The sequence below is a fragment of the Meleagris gallopavo genome, chromosome Z, assembly GCF_905368555.1.
Source record: "Meleagris gallopavo chromosome Z, MGAL_WU_HG_1.1, whole genome shotgun sequence".
NCBI classification, from domain to species: Eukaryota; Metazoa; Chordata; class Aves; order Galliformes; family Phasianidae; genus Meleagris; species Meleagris gallopavo.
Genome location: NC_139435.1, coordinates 72,537,756 through 72,553,631, shown reverse-complemented (window position 1 = coordinate 72,553,631; position 15,876 = coordinate 72,537,756). Strand labels below are relative to the sequence as shown.

General features: G+C 38.7%; 1 protein-coding gene across 5 annotated transcripts in view; it reads left to right on the top strand.

Moving 5' to 3' along the window:
* The window catches only part of LOC109364114 (uncharacterized), a 48,114-nt gene that overhangs the window by 16,769 nt on the left and 15,469 nt on the right, over positions 1-15,876 (top strand). For 3 of the 5 annotated variants that reach the window (XM_085214401.1, XM_085214403.1, XM_085214397.1), the window contains 2 exons: positions 12,005-12,105; positions 12,343-12,415. The gene's annotated coding sequence lies outside the window, so the exon portion shown is untranslated. The remainder of the gene's footprint in view (positions 1-12,004; positions 12,106-12,342; positions 12,416-15,876) is intronic. The other 2 variants (XM_085214400.1, XM_085214398.1) reach the window with 1 other exon arrangement.

Here is a 15,876-nt window from a genome sequence, read left to right as displayed (position 1 = left end):
TCGGTGGCTGTATATCTGTGTGTTTGTTTATTTAGTGGCTATTACAAAACTATAAGAAGTATCAAGGCAACACTGTGTACAATGTATACACACATTGTTTGATGATTCAGATTATGAACCTTTGCTACCTGATTAAATATTCAAGGTTTAAATACTGCAAAATGTTTGGATTTGTGAATTGAAAGAAACAAAATTAAGTGTACCTCAACAGGGTCTCAATCCTTCTGCTTTATTAAAAAGCAACATAGGAAAGTATTCCTCCTTTTATTTCAGTTTTTTAACATGAATTATTATTCATCAATTTTGTATGACATTTGTTTTGATCTTTGTCAGTCAGTAAAACACAAATGATTCTGTAAAACAGACCTTCAGACAAAAAAAAAAAAGGATTTTTTTTTTTTTGTTATCCTTTTTTGTTATCCAATGTAGATATATGACATAATGTCCAAGTATGAGGAGTGTAAAACAGTTTTCAAAAGCCAATTTGTTTGTGTGTTGTAGAGAGGTACAGTTATAGCAATGGTGATAGTGACAAAGCTTGAAGTACTGGTAGGTCTTATTAGAGGTTTTGTCATAAAATATTCTTATTGAAAGAGTTACACTATTATAGGAGACTAATAATGTTTGGGAAGTGTTTAAGGCAGGTATGAGAGACCTGGGAGCTTGTTGAATATGTGCAGATTTTCAAAAGTAGAGTCTCTGGATCCTATTTTATAGAAGATGGCAAACCTATTATAAATCTTTTGAAACAGGAACCTATATATAGCTAAAGCTAGCTTGGAAGATATTGAATGAGAGTCAAGAATAAACCTTGCACAAATAGCTCTAATAATGGAGAAGAATATATGTTGCATCTTAGCCCTTCATTTATGGATATTTTATATTCTCTCTGAATATTAATTATAGAGTCTCCTATTCTGTTCTTCAGTTCTCATATTGAAAGAGTAACTTTGTCAGGATATACTTATTCTCAGGGGTAATTGCCTAGAAGAGAAAAACAGAAAGGAGATACGTGCAAAATAGAATGGATTACAAGGAAGGAAGGTACTTGTAGACCATGTATTTCTACATTGTGCTTCAAAAAAATCTTGTAATAGAATTCATCTCATGATTCAGGATCTAAAAAGCAGCACTTGCATATCTTATTTACAGATAATCATTATCTAGGGGACCTAGATAAATATGAAGAGAACCAGTCTCAGAGTTTAATATGATCTTTCCCCTTTAAAGGGAAATCTTTATGTTAAAAAGGCATAGCTTTTTCGTACATATAAATGTATGGGAATTCTGAAGGCTGGAAAAACTTACCATCCAGGAACTCATAACATAATTCTCTTTTTTTTTCTTCTTTTTTTTATTAATCTTGAAGAAGTTTTGTGAGCTGTGAGTTTTAATCATCATCAGAATTTAAGTTTGCTGAATAATGCCACTATTATGTACTTCTCCCATCCCAATATCCTTATTCAGTTTTACTTACAACCTCATAAATCAGAGGGTTGCAGTGATGATTGTTTTTTTTTTCCTCCTTAAGCTGAGGCTAAAAAATGGTTTGGCATTCAACTGTGAAAGGAAAAAGTGAGAAGTAGACTTGGGGACAGGTATAGAAACTAGAGTGAGATTAAGCTGTTCACCTCAAACTTACATGATACCATGAAACATTGCATACAAAGAGTGGGTTTCACAGGATAAACATCAGCAATTAGCCAAAGCAGTCAGCACTTTTAGTCCTGACCCCTGCATTTCTATTAACCCTGCTAACAGTGTGAGTGATTCATAGACTTTTGTGTAGAAAGAAGGTACAACAGTGCAGTCCTGGCACAAAACTTGTCTATCTTGGTGAAACAACATGAAGTGGCTGTTGCTGTTCTATGCATCCCAGCATGAGCAGAAATACCAGGTCACAAAGATATGGCTGCACAAGCACTGCTTCTGTAAGGCTGTTCCCTGCAGTCTCATGCAGAAGCCAGCTTCTCTGCTAGGTGCTCTCTTCATGAGTTTCATCCCATAAGTGCCAGGCAAGACAACACAGAACAAGCCTTTGCATCAGAGACCTTCACAGAATGCAAAAGAAGGCTTACTCAAACATTCTCCCTATTTCTAGGCATGGACCCACCACAAAACTCAGATTGCATTCTCGCAGTGCACACAGGATGCACAATATGAGCCATGTGCTGCAGCAGATGTTTTTAATGATGATTACTGTGGAAACTGGGGGGAAAAAAAAAAAAAACAAACCCAATGTTTGGGACCATTTGGAACCAAAAGAAATGTAGATCTTGAAAAATAGAATAGTATGAAGAAGACAGTCTTGCACTCACAAATCTGCAAGACCACAGCCATGTTATCAACAAATTTAATAGTCTAGAAGGCCAATTTTTCACTCAGGCACAAACTCTTGATGAAATGCAGCACTGAAATTACTTAACTAGACATGTATAATGCCCCAAACTATATAGGAATTTAAGATATTCATGTTGCTGTTTCTGAAGATGTTGAACATGAGTTTAAATTCTGACACCTACTGTTACTTTCAAAATGATCTACTGCATTTAAAATCATTCATTTCCCAAAAAAGGCCAACATTTAGGGTTCCTAGATTTAAAAAGATTAGAAATTTCTTAATTCTTCTGTCAATTCCAGAAAACATTCTCACTCTGCCTAACGCTACAGGTGGTCTATTATCTATTTGTAAGCCTTCCACAGTTCAGTCAGAAAGCCAAACAGTACCATGTGAGTAAGCAAATTGCTTCAACAGTGTGCAAGAGGAAAAGTATTCTGCCAACATTTTCAGGAGGAGACATCAGCAAAAGGGCCAGATATCTTTCAAGAAACTTTGTGCTTCATGCAAAGTATCTGAAAACATCAGTATCCTCAGGTGCACGAGTCAGCTAACCAGGTATTTTAAATTTCTATGTATTATTAACTTAAAAAAAAAAAAAAACCACAAAAACAACAACAACAAAATGTTCTTCCAAATACGAGGAATGGGAAGGTTTGTATGGTATAATCTGAAGAATAAGGGCAAAGTGGTAGATAATGCTTTAAGCAAATAAATAGATGAGATGCAACCACCCAAGACAATATATATTACCAATTATCTGCAGAGTTAGACCGTGCCAAAGAAAATAATTGGTTTCTCTTTAATTTGCAGCACTAGTCTGGTGTGCTTATTGTTTAGGAGGCTATGAGCCCATAAATTTTCACAGATCTGGCATTATGCAGTTCAATCCAGTGCACACAAAGGAAAATATAACCCCTAAACGCTCAAATCAATAGGCAAAGAGATTTTACTAAGAGAAAGCAGAATAAGAGCACAAAAGCATTTTTCTTTAGAAGTATTCATTCAAAGTTAGCAGACATAGCCTGTACAACCTGATCTGCTGCTTGCAGCAGCGGTGGAGCTAGGAACAGGAAATGACCAGGTGCTCAATGTTTTTTTTGGCTGATTTGGGTTGTCTTCCTGCAGGATGCAGCTGTTCACCTCTTCTTTAGTGGAAGCAGATGGAAAATGCATGTAGCTGATCGGTACTACTGACACAGGAGTCAAAGAAGTTTTACTTTTTGCCCCCCCCCCCCCCCCTCCTTTTTGATTCCTTTTATTTAAGCTGAGACAAGTTGATCCATATGGGGAACATTAAATTATTTAGAATTTCAAACAGAAAATGTCTGAATGTTGATGAAAAAATCCCATGAAATATATAAAGGGTGCTGAACTGAAGACACATATTATCTATTTCTTCAATTAGCAGTAAAGCCCTTGTGGTATTCTTAAGGAACTGTGGGAGTTCTGACTGAAGCATTCATTATTATTGTGGATGCCATTTCTGGATAAAGGGAAAGAAAAATCCCTAAAGTAAGCTGCAGTGAGGTGCTGCTTTATAGTTGCAGAGGTTCTGGTTGTGAAGCTTTATATAAATATGCTTAATGAAATATTCGTAAAATGCTTTCTCAGTAGAACCCTACAAGATTATTTTAATCTGCTGAGTTGAAAGTAAGACAGATCACTTGATTTCACATTGGCAGAAGATGTGAATTTATAAAAAATTAAACTTCATAGCTATGCTGTCTCTGGGGCTTATTGATAATGCCTTTCTCAACTGAAAAGATGTAGGAAAACTAAGAACAGTTCTAGAAATAAAGGGACATGATATATCTACCTCTCCATAAAGAAAAATATGAATATGTTTTGTTTTCTTACAATGCTTTGACTTTTGATTTCCTACAAACCATAGCAGAAATTTGTGGAGAGGTTAAATCACAATGAAGACTGCTGATAACTGAATGAGGAAGGTAACAAATTTCAGTAAATGCAGTCTTAACTAAAAATGCTAAGAACCGATTGGTAAATGAGACTTTCTATCTTTAAAAAACATTTTAGCATCATCACCTTGCACTCTAAAGCAAAATATCTTGATAAGATTAGATTTGCTTGGATCTCTGTGGCTTTCTTTGTTCATTCAGAAGAAACTTGAATGGGACTCAAGTAAAATAAAAATTAAAATAAAACAAAGAAAAAATGCAATAATTTTTCATGTGCTTTTCCTTTTACTAAAGCTTTAGGACCTGATACAATTATTGACCAAGCATCTGATATAATTATTAGCTTTAGTTACATCCTGTGTATTCCTTTTAATTACTTGGAATCACCATCAAAAACAGTGAAGTATTTTAGAAACCATAATTCATTTACAAATGAGGGTCTGAATTGTTACCCCAAGAAACTTGAAATTGATTGACGTTTCATATTGCATTATTTCTTTTTTTTTTTTTTTACGTTAGGGAAACGGATCTGTAGCCATCTTCCCCTTTTCTCTGTTCTAAATCTCTCTTCAAATCAGCTGGAGAGAGAGAATATAATTAGGAGACAGGACAAGGCAATAAATAAGAATGGCAATGTTTCTTCTAGAGTGCTTTTGGATTGGGGACGTTCCTCACAAATGATCATGTAGACTTGATATATTCCTGGGGATACATACCTTCTTTGTGATAAAGGGCCTATCACATCAGAAATCAGTAAACAGGAGCAATAATTGACAGAGAGATATCCAGGCAGATTTAGGGAAATTATGTTCTATGGAAGCCTTGTTGAAGGCAGGCCAACAGTGAGCTTGAGTACAATCAGGGAATTTCTCCAGCACATTGGTGCAATAGTTATAATGCTGAAAGTAGTAATGTCTTGGCACTGATTTGGGTACAGGTTTACATTTTGGTTCAAAGCATAATCAAACTTGCCTAAATGTTTTTGGATGAGAGACAGGCTCGTATATTTCTGGACCAGAAACACCACTTAAGATTTTTATTGTCTGCAGTGTTTTTCTGTTTGCTTTGGTTGAAACTAGAAACAAAAGGGCATTTAAGCAAAGGAAAAGAAAATTTAACCAAAACAGGGAAACCTCAAAAAAAAAAAAAAAAGCAAAAAAAAAAAAACCCAAAAAAACAAACAAAAAAACCCCCACACTTTTGTATAGGTAGGGAGAGTGAACTGAGTGCAGCAAAACCAAGCACACTTTACCCTTCTCAATGAGTGGTCTGCTAATGAAAGATAGGAATTATCAGCCATGAAAGCTAGTTTCTAAATGAGAATCAGTTTCTAAATGTGCATTCAGAGCCATTAAAATGTGAAAATCCTCAGGGAAGCCAGTGCATGGATACGAAATACCTATGCTACAAATACAGCAGTAAGTCTGGTAGACTTTCTAATATCATAGCAATGCTCTGAGAGTGTAATTGAGATCTAAGTGATATTTTCAGAGGCAGAACTCTGTGGTGATGAGCACTATTAAAAAACAAGAGGAAATTATATATGTATTTATTTGTTTGTGTTTTGTGTTTCACTTTTGAACTAAGAAAATCCCAAGAAGGAACAACTTAGAAAAGTATGCAGACTGTTGCAGAGAAGGCAACACGATACCAGTTAAGTCCTGTAGTCTTGTGACAATGTAACTGAATGAACTTTCTGAATATAGGTCATTGTAATTAAATTCCTTAAAGTTATTCATACTTTGCAAATGTACCAGCAAGAATTTAGGCACTACGGTCTGCCTCACTCATCATGCATTTAAGCAAATTCTTTCTTACTGGTTGTACTTTACTTTAGAGGTCTTTTAAGATGATTTTTTCATGTCTTTACAAGATTTTCCTACTTATCATAGAATTTTAGAATCATTTAGATTGGAGAAGACCCTTAAAATCTTTAAGTCCAGCTATTACTTAACGCTACCAAGTCCATCACTAAACCATGTTCCCAAGCACTACATCCACAAGTCTCCTAAAATATCTCCAGGAATAATGACTCCACCACTTCCTTGGACAGACTGTTCCAAAACCTAATCAAACTTGCTGTGATGAAACTTCCTGACATCTAATCAAAATCTCACCTGAGAAAAGAAGACACCCTTCTTGCTACAGCTTCACTCAGGTGGTTACAGAGAGTGACGAGGTCTTCCCTCAGCCTCCTCTTCTCCAGACTAAATAGTCTAGTTCCCTCTTGTTTTCCAGTTCCTTCAGCAGCTTCATTGCTCTCCTCCAAATGCATTCCTGCAATTCAATTTCTTTTCTGAAGTGCCCCCATATGAACACAGTATTTTGAATGCAGACTCATCATCACCTCATCCAAGAGGACTACCACTTCCTCAGTCCTGTGGCCACACTTTTTATGTCCCTTGCCTAGATACTTCTGGCTTTCTTGGCCAGCTGGGCATACTGCTGGCTGTTGACCAGTATCCCCAGGTCATTTGCTGCTGGATAACTTTCCTGATACTTTTTTCCAAACCTGTACTGCTACAACGAGTTGTTATGACTTAAATGCAGCATCTGTCATTTAACCTTGTTGACGTCATGTGCTTGGACTCAACCCATCAATGCAGCTAATCCAGATCCCTACCCTCAGGCAGATCAGCATTCCTGCTCAATTTGGTGTCATCTGCAAATTAACTGAGGGTGCACACAATCTCTTGATCAAGATCATTGACAAAAATGTTAAAGAAAATTGGCCCCAGTACTGAGCCCTGGAGAACATCACTTGTGACCAGCCACCAACCTGATTTAACTCCATTCAGAATAACTGTGTGAGCCTGGCAATTCAAGCAGTTTTTTAACACCATGCCATGAGCAGCCAGTCTCTCTCAGAGAAGGCTATGAGAAACAATATCAAATGCCTTTCTGAAGTCCAAGTAAACAACATCCACGGCCTTTCAATCATCCTCTAAGTGGGTCATGTTTTGCAGAAGGAGATCAAGTTAGTCAGGCAGGACCTGTATTTCATAAACCCATACATACTGGTTGTCCTGTACATATCATCTGATGGCACTCAGGATAGTCTGCACATGACCTTCTCTGGCACCAACGTCACATATGTAGGCTTGTAATTCCCTGGATCCTCCTTTCTCCCCTATTTGTAGATGGTGTCCAGTCAACGAGACCTCCCTGGTTTGCCAGGACTTGTGGTAAAGTATTGAAAGTGGCTTGACAAGAACTTAGACCAGATCCTTCAGTGTGGATCCTGTCCAATTCCACATATTTGTGGGGCAAAGTAGTGTAGTAGTTTGCTAACAATTTCCTGTTGGATTATAAAGGGTTTTGTTCTGCTCCCTGGCTGTCTTTGAACTCCATAGGCTGGGTGCTCTGAGAACCATTAATTTTACTAACAAAGACTGAGTAAAAAAAACAAAACAAAACAACAACAACAAAAAAACATTAGGTACATCAGTCTTTTTCTCATCTCTTATCATAACTTCTTCCCCAGCATTCAATAAAGGATGGAGATTCTCCTTGGTCTTCCTTTTGTAGATTATTCAATGATAAAAACATTTTTATTACCTTTTCTTTCAGTAGCCAAGTTAACTTACAGCTGAGCTTTGGCCCTTCTAATTTTCTCCCTGAATAACCTCAAAATCTCTTTGTAATCCTACAGAGTTACCTGTTACTTCTTCCAAAGCTCGTAAATATTTTCTTCTTTCTTACTTCCTGGCTCTTCTTCCTGCTGACATGTATTTTGGCCTGTTCCTGTGCCTTCCATCCAAATTTAATTTCTGAAGACTGTCTATCTTTCCTGGACTCCTTTGCCACCCTAGGGACTCTTGTCAGCCAACTTACTGAATGGGCCATACTCTACTTAGCTGTATTTTATATTAAATGGTCATCTAATACTTATCTGATAAAATATCTGATGTCAGTGAAGCAGAGATTAGAGTCTTAGTATGATAGATGGACATTCTTGCTATCCCTACTTTACTTTGACATATTTAAGCATAAGTGGAATAGCAACATGGAAAACTGATGTTAAAGACTACTTTCTCATATGGTAGATATTAGGAGAGGAGTGGAGGACCTGAGCAGATAGATAGTTTGTGATCTTCTCAGGCAGAAAAGGAAACCAAAATGGATCTTCCAGGTGTAGCAACAGCTGTGGTGTGCTCTGTCCCTCACCATTTCAGGGCAAATACAATGGTTAAGCCTCCTGCAAGACTCTGTCTGGACAACGGGCCCTCACATTACATTGTGTTGAGCCACTAAGCAGATCACAAATCTGGGCTGCTGAACTCAGAAGGGCTTGGACATGGAAGAAACTGCTGATACTGTCTGGACTTCCCAGACAATTTGGAAAAGACAATAAATTAAAGTTTGTGTCAGTGCAGTGCTCAACTCCTGAGTACTTTCAGATTTAGGCAACACCTGAATGACATTTCTGATGACTGCAATTTGTATTTATGCAGCTAAAGCCTGTCTTAGATCCCTAAATGGTTTTCTAGATTTTGGCTTATGGTATGTGGAATAGGAATCATTTCCTACAATATGGCTTTACACAGCAGAATCCTAATCCAGCCTGGATAGTAGAAGGCACTGAGGCAAATACACAGAATTTCCTCAGTGACTGCAGCTAGTAGTGCTGCTTGCAGACTATTTTTTTAATTTTTTTTAAAGAAGAATAGATAATATCATACTGTTATTAGAACTGAAGCAGAAAGAAGACTACTGGGAACATTTAACAAGTGACGCTTCGGTGCATCACATCTGTTTTCTGAGCAGTAATACCTTAACTGTTGGAGATCTTCTCTAGCCTAGCTATAAAGGAAGACAAACCTGTCATAAAATGTATTATGCTCATGCTCAAAGCAAGTTGCTCCCAAACACGCTGCTGGGATAATTTTCATCTGGTTTGCTGTTGGCACCAGAGGAAGGTATAGAATCATAGAATCATAGAATTGCTAACATTGGATAAGACCTTAAAGATCATCAAATTCAACAACAACCTAATTATACTACCCTAACAATCCTCCACTAAATCATGTCCCTGAGCACCACATCCAAACAGTTCTTAAACACATCCAAGGATGGTGACTCAACTCCCTCCCTGGGGAGCCTATTCCAGGGCTTAACAACCCTTTCTGTAAAAAAGTGTTTCCTGATATCCAACCTAAACATACTCACAACTTGAGGCCATTTCCCCTCGTCTTGTCACTTGTCACCAGAGAAGAGACCAACCCTGCTCTGCTGTAAGGACCTTTCAGGTAGTGGAAGAGAGCAATAAGGTCTCCCCTCAGCCTCCTTTTCCCCAGACTAAACAGCCCCAGTTCCTTCAGGCTCTCTTCATAGAGCACATTCTCCAAGCCCTTCACAAGCCTTGTTGCCCTTCTTTGGACCTGCTCCAGCACCTCCATGTCCCTTCTGTACTGAGGTGCCCAAAACTGAACGCAGTACACGAGATGAGACCTCACCAGTGCCAACTAGAGGGGCAGGATGAGTTCCCCAGTCCTGTCACCACACCATTCCTGAGACAAGCCAGGGTGCCATTGGCGTTCTTGGCCACCTGGGCTCACTGCTGGCTCATATTCAGCTGACTGTCCATCAGAACACCAAGGTCTCTTTCCATCAGGCAGCTTTCCAGCCACTCCTCCCCAAGCCTGTAGGGATGCCTGTAGGGATGGTTGTTGTGACCAAAATGCAGGACCTGACACTTGGTCCTATTGAAACTCATACAGTTAACCGTGGCCCATCAATCCAGTCTAGCCAGGTTCCTCTGTAATGTTCTTCTCCCCTCAGGCAGATCAACACTCCCTCCCAACCTGGTGTCATCTGCAAACTTGCTGAGGGTGCACTCATCATTAATAAAGATGTCAAATAGAAGCAATCTCAGTACCAAGCCCTGGGGGACACTGCTTGTGATGGCTGCCAACTGGATTTAACTCCATTGACTATTACTTCATTATTACTACATGATCATGTATTACAGAGTGGATTACCACTGTAAAAAGGTCTTCTTGAAGAGGTTTAGAAATACATGTGCATTATTAAAATATTAGTTAATTGTTTTCCCACACTGGAAGCTGTGTTTCATATTGGTAATTTTGCTTTTACATTGCATTCATATTTTTAAAATGTTATAAGGACTAATGTGGACATTGAGGAATGCTCAGCCTCACAGGTCGGGTTAAACTGAAATGGAACTCTCAGGAGCTCTGTGTGCTGCTCCCTGCAACTGAGTACTCTGAGATTTGTGTGAATATTTCTTATCTCCCCAGACTCACTTGTGATGTTTGGAGAACACATCTCACAGTGACTATAGCTAACCTCCTAGAAAGCATGAGCACACTGTGACAAAGGGGAACTTCCAAACTGTTGACAGCTGAATAATTTCACACAGCAGCTAGCAATGAATAACCGCTTCCTGCGATGATTCAGAAGCTACTTAAAGGTTATCTAAGGGGAATCTTCTAAGAGGGTTGGTTTGAAGAAGGTAGGTAAACAGGAAGTGCTATAGTTCTGTTCCATAGCTCTTCACAAGAGGTAAGGCATGCATGGGAGAAAAAGAAGTAGTTGCTAATGGTAATCTAAAAATCTACCTATAGCTGTGCTGGTGATTGCCCTTGAGCAATGATATGGTTAGCATAATTCCTTTAGTAAACATTTGTTATCTGTTGTGCTAAAGGTATTTCATTTGTTTTAAAGTGTTGGAATTTTTTCTTTGGCGTGTGATATGGGGGCAGATGAGGTTCAGATCATGTGAATGTAAACATCTCTTGCATGATTTTCTGTTCTTGATGTCCAAAACAGGTTCTGTGTTCCTATCTAAAATCCATTTGGTCATTTTCTTTGATATGTTAAGATAGAAAATCCTAGCAAGTCCCTTCCTACTCTTACAGCAAGGTCCATATGCACCATTTGAGATGCTTATTATATGCACAACCATGATTCCTCTGGGACAAGATGAAAACTTGATGAAACTCCTGAAAACTTGTATGAAACTAGCACAAACTAGATGCCTGTCTTTGTGTGTGTCAGTTCTCACATGCAAACCAACCTCAGTCTGAACACCTCAGTGGAACATTTCTTTTAACATCGTAATATGGCCAGATTTTGTGCCCCTTGCCCATCCCCAGCGTTAGACTAACTCATGAATACTTTCTTGATTTTCTTATCTTAAAGCAGGAAAGATGGGATGCATGGGATTCACACTGTGTTGTGTTTTTCATATGTTCAGCTATTTTTTTCTATTTATTATTTTAATTTTCCAGATAATATGACAGATTATTATACCAAAGAACATTATCTAATGTTAATTCCCATTAGTAAGTTAATAGTTCATTTCAACTACATTCAGCTGAAGAACTTGTAAATGCTTGTCCTAATACAAGTATTTGGAGAGATGTTCTCATTTCAGACTTCATTCCAATTTGCAAGCTTATCTGCAAAGACAGAAGTCAATGTTCCCTGAAGACCCTTTGGTCTATGAGACCCCTCAGACCAGCATGCCTCATGGAGAAATGAACTACTACAGGCAGATATATGTCATTAAATCATCTTAAGTTACTAACACAGAAACCTGACATCTGGCATGTGAAAAGAAATTACAGACTTACTGTTTCCATTTTTAGAATTAAAGTCAGAAAGTGATCTCTCATCAAAAGCAACATGCCAATATCTAGTCTGATTTGCTTTTAAAATGATTGACAGCTTTACTTCAAAAGGAAAAGCCTTTCAAATTTACTATCCTTTTCATTTTGAGAAAGCACAGCTGCTTTCCCACCTCTGAACACACCCATATTTGACAGACGATGGGAATCCACATTTTTGAAGAGGCATTTACAACCCGTTACTAAAGCAAAGGTAAGTGCTAATTCCTTTTAAGGATTACTCCTTATCTGAGTTGCTCAAGCTGGCTTGCATTTGCCTATTGTATGCGCCTTTACTTCCAGTCCATTAAGACCTCCTAGAGAGAGAGCACGCAGGGTCTGCCCTGAGAACTGTCCATTTTTAGGGATGTATTAGCATACTTTGATGATCCAGCTCATTCATAGTAGGGTGTTGCTTGCACGGCTACAAATTGCCAACTTCTCTTCGCAGGAAACAATGTCAAAATCAACCCTCTTCTGGATGCTATGGTCATGTGCTGCCACTGATGCCAGTGAAAGAAAGAGTAAGTCTCTAAAACAAGTTCAGGAGTTTGCAAGGTACTGTTACATACATAGATCAAAAATAGATGTATTTTTATACCCGAAGTCAGACTTTCAAAAAGATTTGGGTCCACAAACAAGGAGACAGACGACAACGGTGCTTGGAAATGCTTTGGTGTCTCTGTTTTCCTTAGATCGTAGGAGGCAGATTTCACTTGGCAGTGAAGCCAAGCCCCTAAAATGCAGTTTGCTTGTCTCCAAGAAGAGGAGGAGACACCTTTGTAGAACTGCTATGCAGTAACAGAGCTGCTGTTTAATTTTGGGGTAATACATTCCCTATTGTACTCATTGTTCTGCATTTACTCTATTGCCTGGTACTGTAATACACTGCTCTCAGTATGCTAATGGGATTTCATGGGGCTGCCATCACCAGCTCGATTTGTAACAGGAAGCCAGGACAATAAAGGCTTTCAGAAGATTAATGTGAGAAATGGATGCCTCTGTAGAGGGGCATCAGTGCAAAATGAAAAACAACACTGTCTTCCATTGCTTGTTACTGCCATCTCATTTTCACCACTAAATAACTAGTGCATTTCTCTCCACAATGAACACCAACAAAAGGAAGACAGCCTTCATCAACAAAGGGCGTACTATAGGAGGGAACAGACAGGGCAGCATTCCTCTCAGGCATTTCATAAAATCACCTCCCACTGTTTGCCATCCCTGAGCTCCCTCAGATTTTACACCACTGAGCATCTCCTGACAACCTGCAGCTTTCCGGCAGAAAATTCAGAACGGGTTAACAAAAGCTCTGGCATTTTAGGAATAGGTTTTGATGAGCATATATATCTCAGTTAACACTTTTGTCTACCAACATAGCTTGGCTGATATAGACTGCACTTGATGCAGCGTGCACAAGTGTGCTGTTGACTCAGAAACAGCTAGACAGCAGCAGAGTGTGGTAGCCTCAGGAAATGGCTTTGTGTTTCTCACTGGACACACATTATCATTGCACACATTGTCCCAAAGTCACTGGCTATTCTCTGAATTACAGAGTGCCTCTGCGTTAACATGGAAATTCAAAGAATTAAAAGAAGACAAGTATTTCACTAATCTCTTCCTTATTAGTTTTCCTCATCAATTATATTGTTATTTCCGTGCAAAAACCAAGGTGAGGATGGAGAAAGGGGGAGAAGTAATTAATATGCGGATATTTCCATGGCTGACGGCCAGATTAATCTTTCAAATGCCTTTGGCAGGCCAAATCTCAGGTATGATCCAAAAGCATGAGAACAGAATCAGCAGGCATGCAGAGGCAGTGCAGAGTGTATAAGGACAGCAGGGAGCTAGCAAACGGTTGTGTCACTGTGCAGAAACCAGCACTGTCCAAGATCAGTTTCTCAAGAGTTCAGGCTGCCCTGGAGGCCCCAACCCTGTGTTATTCCTTGGACTCCCACCCTTCAGTGTGGTGCAGCTGTAGTGCATAGGGATTGATCGGGACCACAGCTACTCCTGCTCATGTCCCTCCAGAGCTATCTACATGCTCTGTTCACTCCAGGTTGTCTACTACCTTACTGATTCCAAAGTGCTATTTCTGAGTTAAATTTCCTCCTGTTTAGCTTGGGAATTGCTTAGCTCTATGCCATTTATCTATTTCTGTCCACGTGTTCTGGTCTTGGGAAGGTCAAGGAGCTGTGAGTTAGCAGGAAGTGGCAGTTGTGTCTGATATCGATTCTTCTGGTTTCCATCTGTCCACGGGAGTCAGAATGTATTGACCCATGACACAAGGATCATGAACTACTTCAAGTTTGCAAGAGGTTGGGCTTGACTGTGATAAATACAACATCATTTTTGAAAAGTACCTCTCTCTTAATAAATTAACATGCAAATAAATGGACTGGGAACTGGGAGAACATTCCTGACGTTTCTCACAGCAAAGCCTGCTGGAAGACTGCTGTAGGTCAATTTTTAGTTCCTGGTAACAATGCAGTGTGTCAAGTTCTCACATTTCTAGTGCTCTCTGAACAGGTGTGCATGGCAGCAACACCTGTAATATTCTGTAGTAGTTGTGCTATGGAGCAATAACGAAAAGGTTACCTTGTGATCTATCTCTTCCCCTTTGCCCTTAGCCTGCTGGAGAAGTTCTGAATTGAATGTGACTCCATTAAACTGGATAAAATTCTACACTGCCTTAAAACGTAATCAACTGACTTGCTTTGCAGGAGTTTTGCTTTAACTATAGGATTATGCATTAGAGATGAATTTTTCCAGAAGATTGATTCTGCCTCATTTTTTTTTGCTCATCAACAGCCTGCAATCAAGATTCAAATCAAGGCATGAGCAAAGAATTCAAACCTGTGGCTGCTTTGCTGTTCTCCTCCATAGTTCTGATATCTCTGTAGCTTCTTTCCCTTTACTGCATGAGTGTGCATACGTGCCTGACAACTGAATAGCGTGGGCCAAGAAAGCTTTATTTTCCACCATAGTTGATGGTGTGAATAGAGAGGTGACAGGGTTTGATGACAAACCCAAGATACTGAGGGTAATAATGATGAAGCTACCTGTGCAGAACTGTAGAACTGCATGAGACTTTATACTCAAGTGTTAAAGTGGCAGATGAAATTTAATGACATAAATATGAAGTGATGCACACAAGACCTTGCTATTTCCTCGTGATTTCTTTTATAAATGATGCTCTGTAAGCTGACGCTAATGATTCAGGAATAAGATTCCCGAATTTATAACAGGTGGTTTTTTGACATTGTCAGCTTAGTCGTCAAAAAAAAATTTTGAAATTTTTTAGGAAAGAAATAGTGAAAAAAATCAGTGTCTTATTAGCATCTTATCACTATATAAATTCGTGATGGCTCCTGTATGTCCCGAGGTTGTTTTAGATCTAGAAAATTTTTAGAGAAGGGCAAAAGAGGACAATCAGAGAAGGTGGATCTCAAATACACAGTAGATAATTCAGTGGTGGAAATTAACATTTCATACACTTCATACAGGTTCAAAATAAAACTGAGCAAGGTTCTGCAAGGTAAATACCTAAAGGCTTCTAAGCATGTGAAAAACCATCTCCAACAGACCAAATACTGCAGTTCTAATGTAGTACTGTGGATATTCTATGGAATCTAAAATTTTCTCTTCAAATATATTAAGATTTTTGTAAGATTGAATCAACAAGGATTTGTCAGATGCTTGTTTTGCTTGAGGAAAAAAATGTATGAGATGAAGAAAGAATACATATGAAAGGAACACTTACTTATTAAATATGCACACTTAAAATGAACTCAAGGCTGCGTTAATTTCGTTGTCTTAGGCTTGTGCACGTTAGCTGCTTTGGTTTTCTTTCTATTTGTTGCCAAGTGTTCTTTGATGCCTGGCCAGGAAGTACTAACAAATACAACTTCAGTGATTGCTTGCTCCATTTTTTTTTTTTTTTTTTAACTGTAAATTCATGGAGAAGTTATTTTTTGTCTACTAC